This window comes from Sapajus apella, unplaced genomic scaffold, assembly GCF_009761245.1.
Source record: "Sapajus apella isolate SASKATOON/1434 unplaced genomic scaffold, GSC_monkey_1.0 scaffold210, whole genome shotgun sequence".
Taxonomy (NCBI): Eukaryota; Metazoa; Chordata; class Mammalia; order Primates; family Cebidae; genus Sapajus; species Sapajus apella.
The window spans coordinates 2,924-17,655 of NW_022437150.1; the positions used below are offsets into that span (position 1 = coordinate 2,924).

The 14,732-nt window shown below is 39.3% G+C and overlaps 3 non-coding genes across 3 annotated transcripts; 1 reads left to right on the top strand and 2 right to left on the bottom strand.

Annotated features, from left to right (window-relative positions):
* Window positions 1-10,367: 10,367 nt before the first annotated feature.
* Window positions 10,368-10,440, bottom strand: TRNAK-UUU. Its single transcript has one exon. It is a non-coding gene; the product is annotated as a tRNA-Lys (tRNA).
* A 934-nt stretch (window positions 10,441-11,374) lies between these two features.
* TRNAM-CAU lies at window positions 11,375-11,446 on the bottom strand. The gene has a single exon. It is a non-coding gene; the product is annotated as a tRNA-Met (tRNA).
* Window positions 11,447-14,017: 2,571 nt separating this feature from the next.
* LOC116544244 lies at window positions 14,018-14,124 on the top strand. Its single transcript, XR_004265868.1, has one exon. It is a non-coding gene; the product is annotated as a U6 spliceosomal RNA (small nuclear RNA).
* Window positions 14,125-14,732: the final 608 nt, after the last annotated feature.

Below are 14,732 nucleotides of genomic sequence, written 5' to 3' on the forward strand. Positions count from 1 at the left end.
CACTATTCATAAGAGCCTAAAATCAGAAACTCTCTCTCTCTCTGTTTGGGCTTCTATAACAAAAAACCATAAACTGCATAGCTTATAAACAACATAAATTTATGTCTCATAGTTCCGGTGGCTGGGAAGTCCAAAATTAAGGCACTGTCAAACTGGTATCTAGTGAGGGCCCACTTCCTGGCTCACAGATGCTGCCTTCTTGCTGTGTCTCCACACAGCGGAATGGGCAAGGTCACCCACCCTGTTCATGTGGGCCTCACCCGCACGACCTAATCACCTTCCTAACAGAATCCCCAACTCTTAATACCATCACATTGGTGATTAGGCTTCAACAAATAAATTTTGGGACACAAAACATTTATACCATACTACAATCCAAATACACCTTATCAGTAAATGCACGGCTTTATATTTGAACACCAGAATATAACACAGCAATGGGAATTAACAAAGTATAAAAATTTCACACAAGAAATAACATTGAATGAAAGAAATCTAGCACAAAAGAGAATGTACTCTATGATTTAATTTAAACGAAGTTTCAGAATAGGTAAAAGCAATTATTCTATGATGTTAGAAGTAAAAATAGTCAGTACCTCTACGAGAGGAACTGGGCAATGACAGGAAAGGGACGTGACGGGGGCTTCTGAGTTTCTGTTACAGGTAAGTTCAGTGTGTGAAAATGTAACCAGCTGGACACCTATGATGTGCAGAGTTTATGTATTCTATAGTTCAGTAGAAGGTTTTCTTTAGAAATAAACACCCTTCAGGCAACGGTTGGTGATTAAATGTATTTCATATAATTAAAGAATTATGAACATAAAAATTACATGAAGTTAATTGCAACATATCCAAGTAAACACTTACCAAAACAGAAATAATGTGAAAGACACAAGTACCTTGTATATTTCCCCTACTTAAAACTTACTATCATTAGAATTCCTACCTGGAAGTTAAAAATGGCAGTCAAATATTTTGTATCTTTTAATTACATTTTAAATACTACCTTTATATAATCAATTATTTGTTTGTATACATATATCTCTTTTTCATTGTGTAAGTTATCAAATTTTACTTCTTAGGTCAAATTTCGGATAAGTAGAATAAATATACACAGAAAATTATTTGAATACAAACTGTTATTCTTTTTCTTTCCTTTTCTATTTATTCATACTACATTTTTTACAAGTTAAGTATTTTTATTATCTCTATTTTGCAGATGAGAAAACATGACTTGTCAAAAATTACAGAATTGTGAAGTGTTAAAGCCGTGATTCAAGCCCATGCTCTCTGTATCCAAATCACGTATTGTTAAATACTATCTTATTTTACTTCTCGATGCTCACTGTTTCTATTTTACATGTTCAATATGTCTCTCATGTTAAAATGAATTAACCCACTTCCATATGCCTTCCTCCCCCACATTCCACTGAAAATTCTCTAAATAAGTTTTACATTACATTTTAATATAATTCAATTCAACAAATATTTTTTATTGTTTCTCATGTGCAAATCACTGTTCGATGTGCTATGGGAATAGAAAGATCCCTAGGACATGATCTCTACCTTTAAACAAAAGTGATTTCTTTTGGATACGATGGATGCATTGGAGGACAGACTTGAGACAGTAAGGGAGCCAGAAGACACGGGCTTTAGTGCCGGCTCTGCCATTACTGGCCTTGTCACCATGGGCAAGCCATTTTGCCCCTTGAAGACTCAGTTTCCTCATATGTAAAGTAAGACTAGTAGGACTATAATTAAAAAAAAATCAAATGATATAACATGTATAAATATCTTATCACCAAAATGTGCTGTATAAATGGCAGCCTTCTAAACAGGGCTAACATTCCTACTAAAGGAACTCCCTTGCGGCACATTTTTTATTGTACAAAAGTGTAGTTTTAAAAACGGATGATGATATTTGGTAGTGAGGTGAGGTGTTTTATGTCCTCTTATTTTTTGTTGTTGTTGTTGCTAACTCTTACCACTCCTTTCATCTCCTACTCCCTAGAAAGGGAGCAAAACTCCTTTTTTTAACCTCTTTTGAAGAAGCAATGGTATTTCAAGACACCTTTTTAGTTTTTGACTTTATTTTCTCTTTGGGTCCTGCCTCTTTTAAGTACTTATGATGGTCCTTTTCTACAATTTCATATTTAGGGTAGACTTTCTCTTGTGGCACTAAGCCAACCTGTGGGCCCTCCTTTTCCTTCTTTGCCCTCTTACATAGTTTTCCCATACTCCCTTCCTCTCCCTTTGCAAAGGGGGAGACCTGCTGTGAGATAGTGTAAGCTATCTCTTTTGGAGTTCTGTATTTAAGGTTAGTTTGACATTTGTAGTGAGTGACATCAGCAATATGGTAGAATAGGGGACTCCTGACTCTGCCTCCACCCAGAGACACACTAAATAGACATCTATTCACAGATCATTTTCATCTTAGAGAAATTCAGAAACCAGTTAAAAGACTCCTACCCATTGTACAACTGAGTAAACATCTACATCAAATGGGTAGGAAAAGCTGAGGCACTAATGGGGCAGATAAACAAAAGCTCTCCTAAACCTGAGCCAGAGCTTGGCACTGCACAAGCATTTTCTCTGGTTTACCTAAGTGATAAGTCGGCTGTACCTCTTCTTCCTGGGAAAAGTTAGTCCATATACCAAATGCCGTAACTTCTATAAAACCTACCCATGTGGGGAAAAAAATAGGGAAATATATTTCAAATTAAAACCAAGATAAATCTCTGGAAACCAATCCAAGTTAAGTGAAGGTTTACAATTTATCTGACAGATAATTCAGAATAATTATCATAAAGATGCTCACTGAGGAGAGGAAAGCAATTCAAGAACAACTATGAATTTCAGCAAACAGGTAGAAAATATTAACAAGTGTCAAACAGAAATCACAGAACTGAGTACTATAGGTGAAGTGAAAAATTAAATTGAGGGCAGATTAAGAGCAGACTAGACAAAGCAGACAAAGATCAGTGAATTCACTGGGGACTCTATATCAAAAAAAGAAAGAAAGTAAGAGAGAGAGAGAAGAAGAAGAAAAAGAAAAGAAAAGAAAGAAAGAAAAATAGATTGGAAAGAAAGAAGGAACAGAAAAAAGAAAGAAAGAAGAAAGAAAGAAAGAGAGAAAGAAGGGAGGGAGGGAGGAAAGAAAGAAAGAAAGAAAGAAAGAAAGAAAGAAAGAAAGAAAGAAAGAAGGAAAGAAGGAAAGAAAGAAAGAAAGAAAGAAGGAAGGAAAGAAAGAAAGAGAAAGAAAGAAAGAAAGAGAGAGAGAGAAAGAAAGAGAGAGAGAAAGAAAGAAAGAAAGAAAGAGAGAGAAAGAAAGAAAGAAAAAAGAAAGCAAGAAAAAGAGAAAGAAAGAAAGAGAAAGAAAAGAAGCCATTAATTTACAGGGCACTGTTCTTGCAGGCCCACTTTAATTGGGGGTTAAGCAAATGGACCAGGAGCATCTCTCCCTTACCATGCACAAGGAGGGACAGGAATGTGCTCTTGTCCTGGCACTGCATCTACAGGAGGCGCAGGAAGCTCTTCAAAGGTCAGTGGCCCCACACCCCAGTCCACAGTGCTAAGTCCTAGGCTTCCTCAGAGCATTAGAGATCTCCTCACTCCTCACTGCTGCCACCAGGCTAAGAAGCATGGCATCAAAAGAACAGCAGAGTACAGCTGGGCCAAGTGAAAGAAACCATCTCTGGGAAGAGGCCCAAAGGGCAGGCTCAGCAGACCCGGGAGACATTAGCAGAGTATCATGAGAGGGATTTGAATTTCCTGGTTCTCAGGTTATTACTGCCATAATGGCGGCAGCCCTGCAAAAGATTATGACCTTACTGAAAATAGTTCTAGGTCATGAATAGCAAAGAAATGTTCATTAATAGTAAGGAGTACAGTAAACTTAAGCCTTCTTCCTTCTTCAACTCAACTTTCTTCATTAGACGGTTACCTCAAGGTCACTCTCCACCAGGACTTTTTCTCAGACCAATGTGAGTTAGATGCCCTTCCTCTATTTCTGTTTACCATAATAAAAATTGTAAATATGTGAATTTTTACATTTCCTTTCATAAAGGAAAGATCTTAAAGTCTAGGTTTTAGATTTTGCAGCATTGACGTTAAATGCGTGTTTATTTTTGCATAGCCTTTTAGTAGTAGAAATGCCATTCCTAGGAATGTGCCTCAGTGAAATTCCAGCTGAGCTCAGTAAGTGGCTTCACAGAAAGAAGATATTCACTGTAGCAATTTGAGGTAGCAGGCAATTAAAGGCAACCTGATGTCCGTCAGAAACCTGAGTAAATGTGTACTGAGAGAAATCTCGTTTCCTAGCACTGCCATAACACGTTGTCACAAACTGGGTGGCTTCAAACAATAAAAATGTGCTCTCAGTTCTGTTGTCTAGGAGTCTGAAATCAAAGGGGCTGCAGTCACCCTCTCTCTGAAGGCTCTGGGGAAGAGCATTTCCTTGCCTATTCCTGGCTTCTGGTGGCTCCGGGCAACCTCTAGTGTACTTTGGGTTGTAGCTGCCTAATTCCAATCTGTGTCTCTGTTGTGACATGGCCTTCTTTTCTCTGTGTCTCTGTATGCCTTCTCTTCTTATAAAGACATCAGGCATTGGATTTAAGGCTCACCCTAATCCAGTATGACCTACTCCTTAACTAACTATATCAGCAAAGACCCTGTTTTCAAATAAAGTCACATTTTGAGGTCTGGATGGACACAAATTTGGGGGCAAAATTATTTAATCACCTACAACTAAGAATGATGAAGTGCTATATACAAGAGCTTAATTAACTACTTTAAACATTAAGAGCTAAAAATTACGGATTAATATTAGTTGTGGGTGAGAGGGAAGGGAGGTGGGAAGGAAGAATATGCAATCTCACAGTGTTATTGTTCAAACTAAGAACACGAAGAGATTGTCTAAAGAAATACAAGAACCAAACTCTTAAATAATAATGTAATGATGAAGACAACTAATAGATAAAGTGTACAAACATTCTAAAAATATCAGAAGAGGTAGAAAGACAAAATAGCTTATTTGCAAAATAGAAACTGAATACCTAAATAAGTGGAGAAATAGGGCATGTTCATACTTCATAGGAAGGCTTACTATCTTAACTATATCATTTCTTCCCAAACTGACCTATTGATTCAGTGTAATTTCAACATTAATTCCAAAGGCACTTTTTCAAGGACTGGATAAACTGGTTGTAAAATTATATGGAAGTGCATAGAAACTATAATAGTAAGAACACTTGCCAAAAATAAGAAAATAATTGCCAACAAACTTGCAGGACTTATTAGACATTCCAGAAATTCATGTATTAAAACAGGTACTGGTATAAAATCTTGAATTGACAAAATATGAAAGAGAGCTCATTTAAAAAAACCAATAAGCATATAAACTGGTATATTGACAGAGGGGTATGCCAGATCAGAGGAGAGTTGAGGCTATTTAATAAATGAAGCCAGGAATATAATATTCCTATAGAGGGGAAATGTGAAATTGGGTAAAGATTAACACCGTGAAGATCAAGAACATAAATGTCAAAAACAAACTTTACAATTCTTGGTAGTATTTATACAAATCAGTAAGGACCTTGTATACACTAGTTAGGTAATAAAATGGAGACATTTAATATAGTAAATTGGCTACACTGGAGATAGAGAAACTGATATGACAGATGGGACAAGATTAGCAAGGACGGGAAGTTACTAAAGGCGGAGAGCCTCGGCTGCCTGGGAGAACCTGAAGCCACAGCAGGCTGACCCTTCAGGCACTTGTAGCCGAGGCCCAGGTGGGATGGGTAATATGCTGTTCCCACTTTTCCTTCTTCCCTTTCATCTCCCTCAATGCCTAACGTTGGTGAAGTCCAGCCAGAAGTCAGTTAACAAGGGAGTTTGGGAAACGCAATTCACAACAATATTGCAGTGTAGAGCACAAAGGCACATGGGTGTTGACTAAGTCTGAGCACAAACAGCTCAGTGAAGCTTACCTCTTTTTTTACCAATGTTTAACTCACATTCAAAAATTAATGCTTTCTGCACAGGAAGAGATCCTTAAACTCCCCCAGAGAAAAAAAGCAAGTACCATCACACTTTCTGAAAGAGACAGACTATTAGAGCCTAGGAATTGAAATGATCTGGCTTAAGGTTTAATCATACTAGCTCTGTCCTGTCCCATGAGAGCTAAGGGAAGGAGCACCGGCAGCTGTTCCCATAGCTGGTGCCCAAAGCAGGCAGACAGTGGGAGACATTTTCTGGCTTCTTTATTTCTTTTACTCTCCTATCACCCACCAGTGCATTTTGTTGACTAAACTGAGCTGCAGACAGATGTGAAGTAGGCTTGGGAAACGCAGTCTAAGTTCAGCCTCTTTGATGTGGGAAAAAGGTGCAGGAGAAGGGTGACAACAGAATTTGAGAAGCAAGAGGCAGTGGTTACCACATACATGAGAATATGTATTGGAACAAGTAAAGATTGGAAAGACTGGTTGAACAAGACATAAAAATGCTCCAGGTTTAAGAAAACCTTGATATTTATGAAAGTAATAATTTTTCTTAGCTGAAAAAAAATTACAGGTTAAATTGAAAACACAAGTTACATTGAGAAAGATTAAACTGCATTCAGATAATTGAATTGAATTGCAAGGGATTCGATAAGGAGGAAGATATAAAAAATGTAGCAAGACTCCCACATATAAATACGTCGACTATATTAATGAAACAATCAAATAGATAAACTGACGTTTAGAAGAAAATTCAAATGTATAAATCCAAACATATGTAGACATGTGCAACCTCATTGTGATAAAGGAATGCAAACCATGACTACAGCAAGATACCATTTACCTCCACTTGATCAGATTAAAATGAAATGTGCGAGAATAACAGGAGTTGACAATTTGGACAGATGGTAGTATCCCTAACACATTGTCAATAGGGGCATCCACTTTTACAACCTTGGGAAATGGTTTGTCATTATCTCAAAAAGTTAAGCATTTACAAAATCTAACAAATTAACAATTTGTCTTCAAGGAACATACACACAAGAAATACTCATAACTCTGTACCACACCACATGCACACAAGTGCTCATAGAACTGTTAACAATATTGTGTATACCTGGAGACAACTCAGATGCTCATTGGTTGATGTGTGAAAGGCCTGATGCAAAGATTTTTGAAGTCTGTACCCTGAAATGTGAAAATGTCCCACAGTATATAAACATTGTTCATGTGTTAGCTGTTTTATCCCACCAAAAAATCCTCAATCTATTCTAAAATGTAGAAATCATAGAAAACGATATTTTCTGACCCTCCAAACATTATAAAGCTTTCTTTTAAAAACTGGGGCCGAAGGGACAGTATAAATGAAAAGCATAAAATTTCTATAAAACAAAGGTAATGAAAATATTATATAGTAGACTCCATAGGAAAACACTAAAGCCGTAATCAGAGGAAAACTTACAGACTTAATAAAAAGGAAACAATACCTCTTCCAATAAAAAGGAAATAATATTAAAACCAAGACCCTGTTTCAGAGAGTGACTTAGTTTGGGTTCCAAAGAAACAAATTCTCTGAGATAGAGATTTTGTGCACAAAATGTGTTACAGAGTCCACAGAAGAACATGTGTAAGAATGAGAGAAAAGCAGAGCTGGAGAGAGGAAGTGGGAAAGTGCAAAGCAGCAGCAGCAGAGGCTGCAGCCCAGCCACGGAGCTCCGGCAGGATGCCCTTCAGAACTGTCCCAAACTGAAGTAAAATGTGGTCACTGGATTCTGTTTGCCCCAGAAAGACAGTTTAGTCCAGAGAGAGTATAATTTTTAGCAGAGGCGCTGTTCCTAGAGGTGATGTGACACTTTAGCAGTCAACGCTCCTGGAAGCTGTGAGAATGGAGCCTTGGTACTGTGGAGCGGGGTGGCCCTGTCTGCTATTACAACACACTCTTCATGTATCTGTATTTAAAGCATTCACAAAGGAATAGACAAACAGTCCAATAATGGAATACAAAGTCCAGAAGTAAACCAAATCACATATGGATATTTAATATTTGATAAAGCATGTATTTCAACCCACAGGTGCAAAGACGGACTTTTTGACAAGTACTTCAGGAACAACTTTTTAGCCAATTAGAAAGAATGAAAATGAATTCAGACCTCATTCTTTATGCCAGAATAAATTCCAAATGGATCAGTAACCTAGGGGCAAACATTGAAAACCTACAAGTATTAAAAAGAGTCATGTGTGAATTCCCTTGTAACCTGGATATAGGAAGAATTTTCTAATTCTAACTTAAGCTGTAGATATAATAAAAGAAAATTTAATATCTTTAAGTACCTAAAAGTATGATACAAAAACATGATAAGCAAACTCTAAACAGAGTTAACAAATGTTGGGAGTGGGGGCTGGGGACTAATTGTGATGTGCATCACAGATAAACAGTTAATACTACAGAAACATTTTTCAACAATGGAATAAAAGAGCCAAAACTTTATAGTAAAATGGGCAAAAAACATTAACAGATAATCAAAAAATATATATATATATGTACATATACTTGCACATGTGAAAATATGTTCAAACTCTGTAATAAAGAATTGCAAATTGAAACTATATGAAGATACTATTTCTGTGCTACCAGATTGGTAAAAATTTTAAAAGTATGTCAAGGCATACAGGGAACAGGTAGTGTCATTTATTGCTGGTAGGAATGCATATTGATATCAATACAATTCTTTTGAAGGGGAATTTGACTATCTCTAACAAAATTATATATGCGTTAATCATTTCACCCAATAATCCCAATTCTAACAATTTACCCTGAAAAGCTACATCCAAAAAAATAAAAATATACATAAGCGTATTTATTTATTGCACATTGTTTGTAATTGCAAAATTTTTTAAGCAACCTAAATGCTCAAGCATAAAAGAATGGTTAGATTATTACTTCCACATAGTGGAGTATTTATGTAGCTGTACAAAAGAATGAGGAAGATCTCTATGAACTGATGTGGAGAGATTTCTAAGATATATTGCTAAACAAAAAAAGTAAAGCAGATCAGTATCTATGGTATAATAGCTTTAGTCTGAGAAAGAAGAAGACGTTTAAAAAAATTTATATATCTGCCTGCTTATTCAAAAGGAGGTACAGGAAGGATGAAAAAGAAACTGGTAAAATGGATCACCTATAGAAGGTAGATGGGAATGAGTTGGAAAGGGAAAGAAAAAAAAGCAATGAAGGCGAGTGATATTTCTTTGAACATTATTGCTTTTGCATAATTCTAACTTTTAAAATGATGTTATGTTTTATGTATGTATGAAAAATAAAACAGGCCGGGCGCGGTGGTTCGTGCCTGTAATCCCAGCACTTTGGAAGGCCTAGGCATGAAGATCATCTGAGGTCAGGAGTTCAAAACCAGCCTGGCCAACATAGTGAAACCCCGTCTCTACTAAAAATGCAAAAATTAGCCAGGCATGGTGGCAGGTGTCTGTAATCCCAGCTACTTGGAAGGCTGAGACAGGAGAATCACTTAAACCTGGGAGGTAGAGGTTGCAGGGAGCCCAGATCATGCCATTGCATTCCAGCCTGGGTGACAAGAGTAAAACTGCATCTCACAATAAAGTAACTCAGAGGAAAGAGTCAAAATGGACCTAATTATTTCAAATGAATCATATAACCGAAGAAAGAAAGGGTGAGACCTTACAAATGGACTCCAATGCAGTGTTTGGACTGAATATTGTCAGGCTCAAGACAAAAGCGACAAGGCAAAAGAACTATCAACAATGCTGAACTCTTAGTACCTGTTTCGAAGTGGCGTGGTTTAGCACACTGCCCCAGAAGCCATGCACTAGAAGCCCATGATCAGGGTCCTTAACTGTGATCCAAATCCCAGGATAATGACAGAGATCATGTAAACACAGAAAATACAATTTCAAAAATTGTATATTTGAATTTTGAGTTTGGAAATGCGTTTTTCAACTGGGAACTGTTGCGAAGTGGTCAGATTTTCTGTGTAGGAAAAGCTGGGCTAAACTCCAACGAACATAGAGGCAGACTAAGCAAAGGTCACTGCTCTGGAAGATTTTGCATTTTAAGCGAGAACGTCCAAGCTGCTCCCCAGATGCCTGGATTCATGAACAATTTCAAGGGAGTTTTATTTCCCAGGCATTCCATCACCAGTTTATTATTTTTATATGATGTCCTTTTCCACTTCTCTTGAAAACTTGGGGATATGTTTCAGTTGATGTAGAGAAATGATAATTTGATGAAAAAAGCTCTGCCTTTGTCTGGTCTTTGTGATATGTCCCTCTCCTCACAAGATGTTCCCAAACGATCTGTGATTTAGATCTGACTAAAGTAAAATCATCAGCAGTCGCCTGAACAGGGACTTGAACCCTGGACCCTCAGATTAAAAGTCTGATGCTCTACCGACTGAGCTATCCAGGCTTCGACGATCAGCTCCTTTTTGACCAAGAAGTGTTAATAAGGCTCGTGATTTTGGTAATTACTGGGGTCTTCAAGCGTTCTGGTCTTATACCCGTGCCTCAGCACTGCAGCCAAGCTTTATTATATTGAGCATTGAACCCTCAAACGGTTTATGCGTTAAATAGATAATTATTGTGTAGTATTTATTACATGAGAAACGACGAAGAAAATCAAGCTCAGAGTGGGGTCGGACCCCTTCGGTAGTGAATATATCCGTAGCTCATGATCGCTAACAGTAGCCCTTAGGATCGTTCCTGAGGATAAAGGCGACTTTAGAGCGGACGCTCAGGCTCCTTCATCCGCTTACCGAAACGATACGCATTTCAACAATGACTCCAGTAACTGGGAAGGAACCGCAGAAGAATCAAATATTTGGGTAACGAAAGATTAACTTTATGGCACAAGAGAAATAGTTCAATTACCCTTTGTTTCCTCTGGTGTTTTCCTAACTCTTTTAGAAATGGGTTTCCTGGAATCGCAATGCCAGAGGAACAAACATGTGACACCCGCTTCTGTCTGGGAAATTACCTCCTTCAAAACCCACGTCTCCAAGATTTGCGTAGTATCTTTTTCCAGGTCACTCAACCTAGTCTTCATTTTTCGCTCTCTTTTTCTTCAGCTCGTCCTCAGTCTCCTTTCCCCTCTTCTGCACACCCGTCTCTGCTCCTCCATCGCCTCATTTCTCAGACCTCCCATTTGTCCCATTTGCAGATTCACTCATTTCTCCGCCTATGCTTCAGTTCTTTAAAAGTGGAACCACTAGGTTTCAGAAACGACCAGGCAGTTAAAACAGAGTTTACTCCGTCAGTCACAGTAGGTCTTCATTCGTTCATGACAGGTGTTTAAGCACCTCTGACCAGTGCAAGATCCAGCAATGCGAAGGAAAAACAAGCTGTAGCAGAGGATGGTTTCGATCCATCGACCTCTGGGTTATGGGCCCAGCACGCTTCCGCTGCGCCACTCTGCTGCCCCTACCTAATAGGTGCCTTATCTCCAACTGATTTATTCATCTCCTAACCCCGCTCTCCAGCTGGGCAATGTTTCCTCATTCATCCTCTCTAGTCTCTGCCTTTCGTCCTCGGGTTGTCTCCTGTTTCCTTCCCAAAACTGCCACCTACAACTTGTGGTCCGCGCCTTTGCAACTTAAGAAAGCAGATGGAGATCCTGTCTCAGGAACGTGACATTCAACGTGTTGGGCTCTCATACACTGATTTCTAGGGTTGGAGTTGGAACTCACGGTTGGTTTGTTTCTTGCATCTCCGCAGTGCAAGCCCTGTCCGCGTTAGAGGCACCTGGGCGCCTCCGTGTCCCCGGTCAGGCTGAGCGCAGGGCAGGGGCACCGTCCTCCGCCGGGTGGGAAAAACCGAGGAGAAGCTGAAGACGCAGCAAAGGGAACAGGAGAAGGAAACACGTGTACCTGCGAAAATCATTCCTCGCGGAATTGAGGGAGACGTGGAGACGACAGGGACCCTCAGAGAAGATTCAGTTCTCTGCGTCCCCCACACCATGAAACTTCTTCACAAAGATTGTAAAGGGTATTCCTAGTGACGAGAAGAGCGTGTGTGTGTTTACCACTGGGCCTTCGGACGCTGTTGGGAAACTGAGGCTCAGATCGCTTTCTAGGTGTGTCTTTAAACACATTTTTGCCAGTCGGTTCTTCCAGACGAGGGATTGCGCAAAGCCCTTTTAAAGATTCGGAGAATAATTTAAGCTCCCCAAAGGGGTGGGCTTCATGGGCCTGAGCTCTATGGAGTCACACGACTTACTACCACCCCCGAGCACGCCTACACACACTCAGCCCTACTCTTGGGGTTTAATGTTTTGCAGTGGCTGTCTTGAAGTTCTCAATAGCTTTATCCTTAAACTTATGTTTTGTGAGAGCCAACAGGACAATGTAGCATGCTTAGGCATGGGGGTCAGTTGGCTCCCAGAAGTTCTGCCCAGGAGTTCTGCTTCCCCTGGACGAGTTTTCAGCAGCTAATCTGCCCTGCTAACCGACACCCTTCCCCAGTCTCTTTCCCGACTCCTCTTCCCCACCTGCTTCCACCAGTTAAGGCCCCTAGGGAGTCTACAGAAGAGGGATGAAGATCCTGCAGCCTAATCCCGGAGTTTCTGGGGTGTGGCATAATGGCTGTCATTCCTGACACAGGCTGGCAGCGCCCAGGTGAGTTGGGAGGGAATCTTGCTGGGAGTGAGCCCGTAGCTCACACCCATATCAGTATATATTCATAATTATAACAGCATTGCTCCCTGCTTTTTGAATAAGGGCTCCCTCGTTTTCATTTTTCACTGGGCACTTCAACTTACATAGCTGGTCCTGCTCCCCAAATTTCAGTGGTGTTTGGTTCTCTTTGCTGGGTTCCCCTCAGCCTTCTTTACTATCTTATTCTCACACTTGAAAAATCGGACCCTGGATTCTTTTTTTTTTTTTTTTTTTTTTAAGAGATGGGTTTTTGCCATGTTGGCCAGGCTGGTCTCGATCACATGACCTCGGGTGATCCACCTGCCTCGGCCTCCCAAAGTGCTGGGATTACAGGCATGAGCCATCACGCCCGGCCCAGACCCTGGATTCTTAAAGATGAAGGTTGGAGTCCTCCAGGGGAGAATTTGGAGGCTTCATTTTGTAAACTCCAGTGCTTAACACTGCTGTTTCTATTTTTACTTTATCTAAATTTTATAAAACTCAAGTCAGAAAAAATGCTGAACCATTTAACTCACTAACACATTTAGATAATATATCACCTAACCTCTAATAACTTAATTACTTATCGGGTATTTTTTTTGAACAGTGACAAACATTCTCTTCATGCCCAAACTCTAGTCAGTTTCCTCTGAAGGCTCTTGTCAACTAAGCCCTGACTTTTGGACTTACATGTTTGTCGCTCTGCATTGCCCACTTTTAACAATAATGGTGCTGAGTCAGTTTAGCCAGAATCCTTCATCCTGTATTATCTGATTAGGTTCCTCATCCTCCACCATTCCACAGTGATGTCATCACCCTGGCCTGCCTTCAAGAATCCTATTGGTTCAGTTTAGCCAGAAGCCTCTTACCTGTGATGTTTCCTTTCAGTAATTTTCCATTCACAGACCTCATCTCCCCACCCTGATCCTTGGTTATAAACTCCCACTTTTCCTTGTTGTATTCAACATTGAGTCCAGTGTCTCTCACCTACTGCAAAATCCCCCTTTAAGAAAGTTTTCTTTACTGTCTTTAACGATTGCCATGAATAATGTTTTTCTTAACACCAACACATGTATTTTGCTTTTTATATTTAAATAACACATAATTTAATAAATTTGAGTTATGAAAGATACCAGTGAAAATACCCATATTTTTATAAGATTTTAAATACTATCTTCACTATACATTTTAGGATTGTTGATCTGAAGGAGAAACACAATTATTTTAATTGTTGTTAGAGGGTAGTGTTAAATATGATTTATACTATATGATCAGGGGTTTCCTTTGCACTATAAATATTGGCTTTGGTTTAAACAATAATGAAAACCTGTAAGTATGCAAGCAGCAATTAGGGTTGTGCTCACTTCGGCAGCATATATACAGACATTGGAATGATACAGGGCAGATTAGCATGGCCCCTGTGCAAGGATGACACACAAATTCGTGAAGCATTCCACATTTTAAAAAATCATCACAAAACCAGGGATACAGAAAAATCACACACAAAATCCCAATGATACAGAAATGGCCTACAACAGTGGTTCTCACACTTTGCGCATTAGAATCATACTTCAGGTTCTTTAAAAATAAAGTCGTACCTTGGTATCTGTGGGATCTGGTTCTAGGAACCCCTGCGTATACCAAAATCCATCAACGCTCAAGTTCCTCATGTAGAACGGGGTATTTTATAGCATTTGCATATGACCTATGCACTTCCTCCTGTATACTTTAAATCATCTCTAAATTACTTATAATGCTGAATACAATGTAATGCTATGTAAATAATTGTTATACTGTATTGATTAGGGAATAATGACAAGAATATAAGCATCTGTAAAGGCCAGGCGCCGTGGCTCATGCCTGTAATTCCAACACTTTGGGAGGCTGAGGCTGGCAGATCACGAGGTCAAGAGATCAAGACCATCCTAGCCAGCATGGTGAAACCCCATCTCTACTAAAAATACAAAAATTAGCTGGGTGTGGTGGCACATGCCTGTAGTCCCAGCTACTCAGGAGGCTGAGGTAGGAGAATTGCTTGAACCCAGGAGGTGGAGATTGCAGTGAGCCAAGA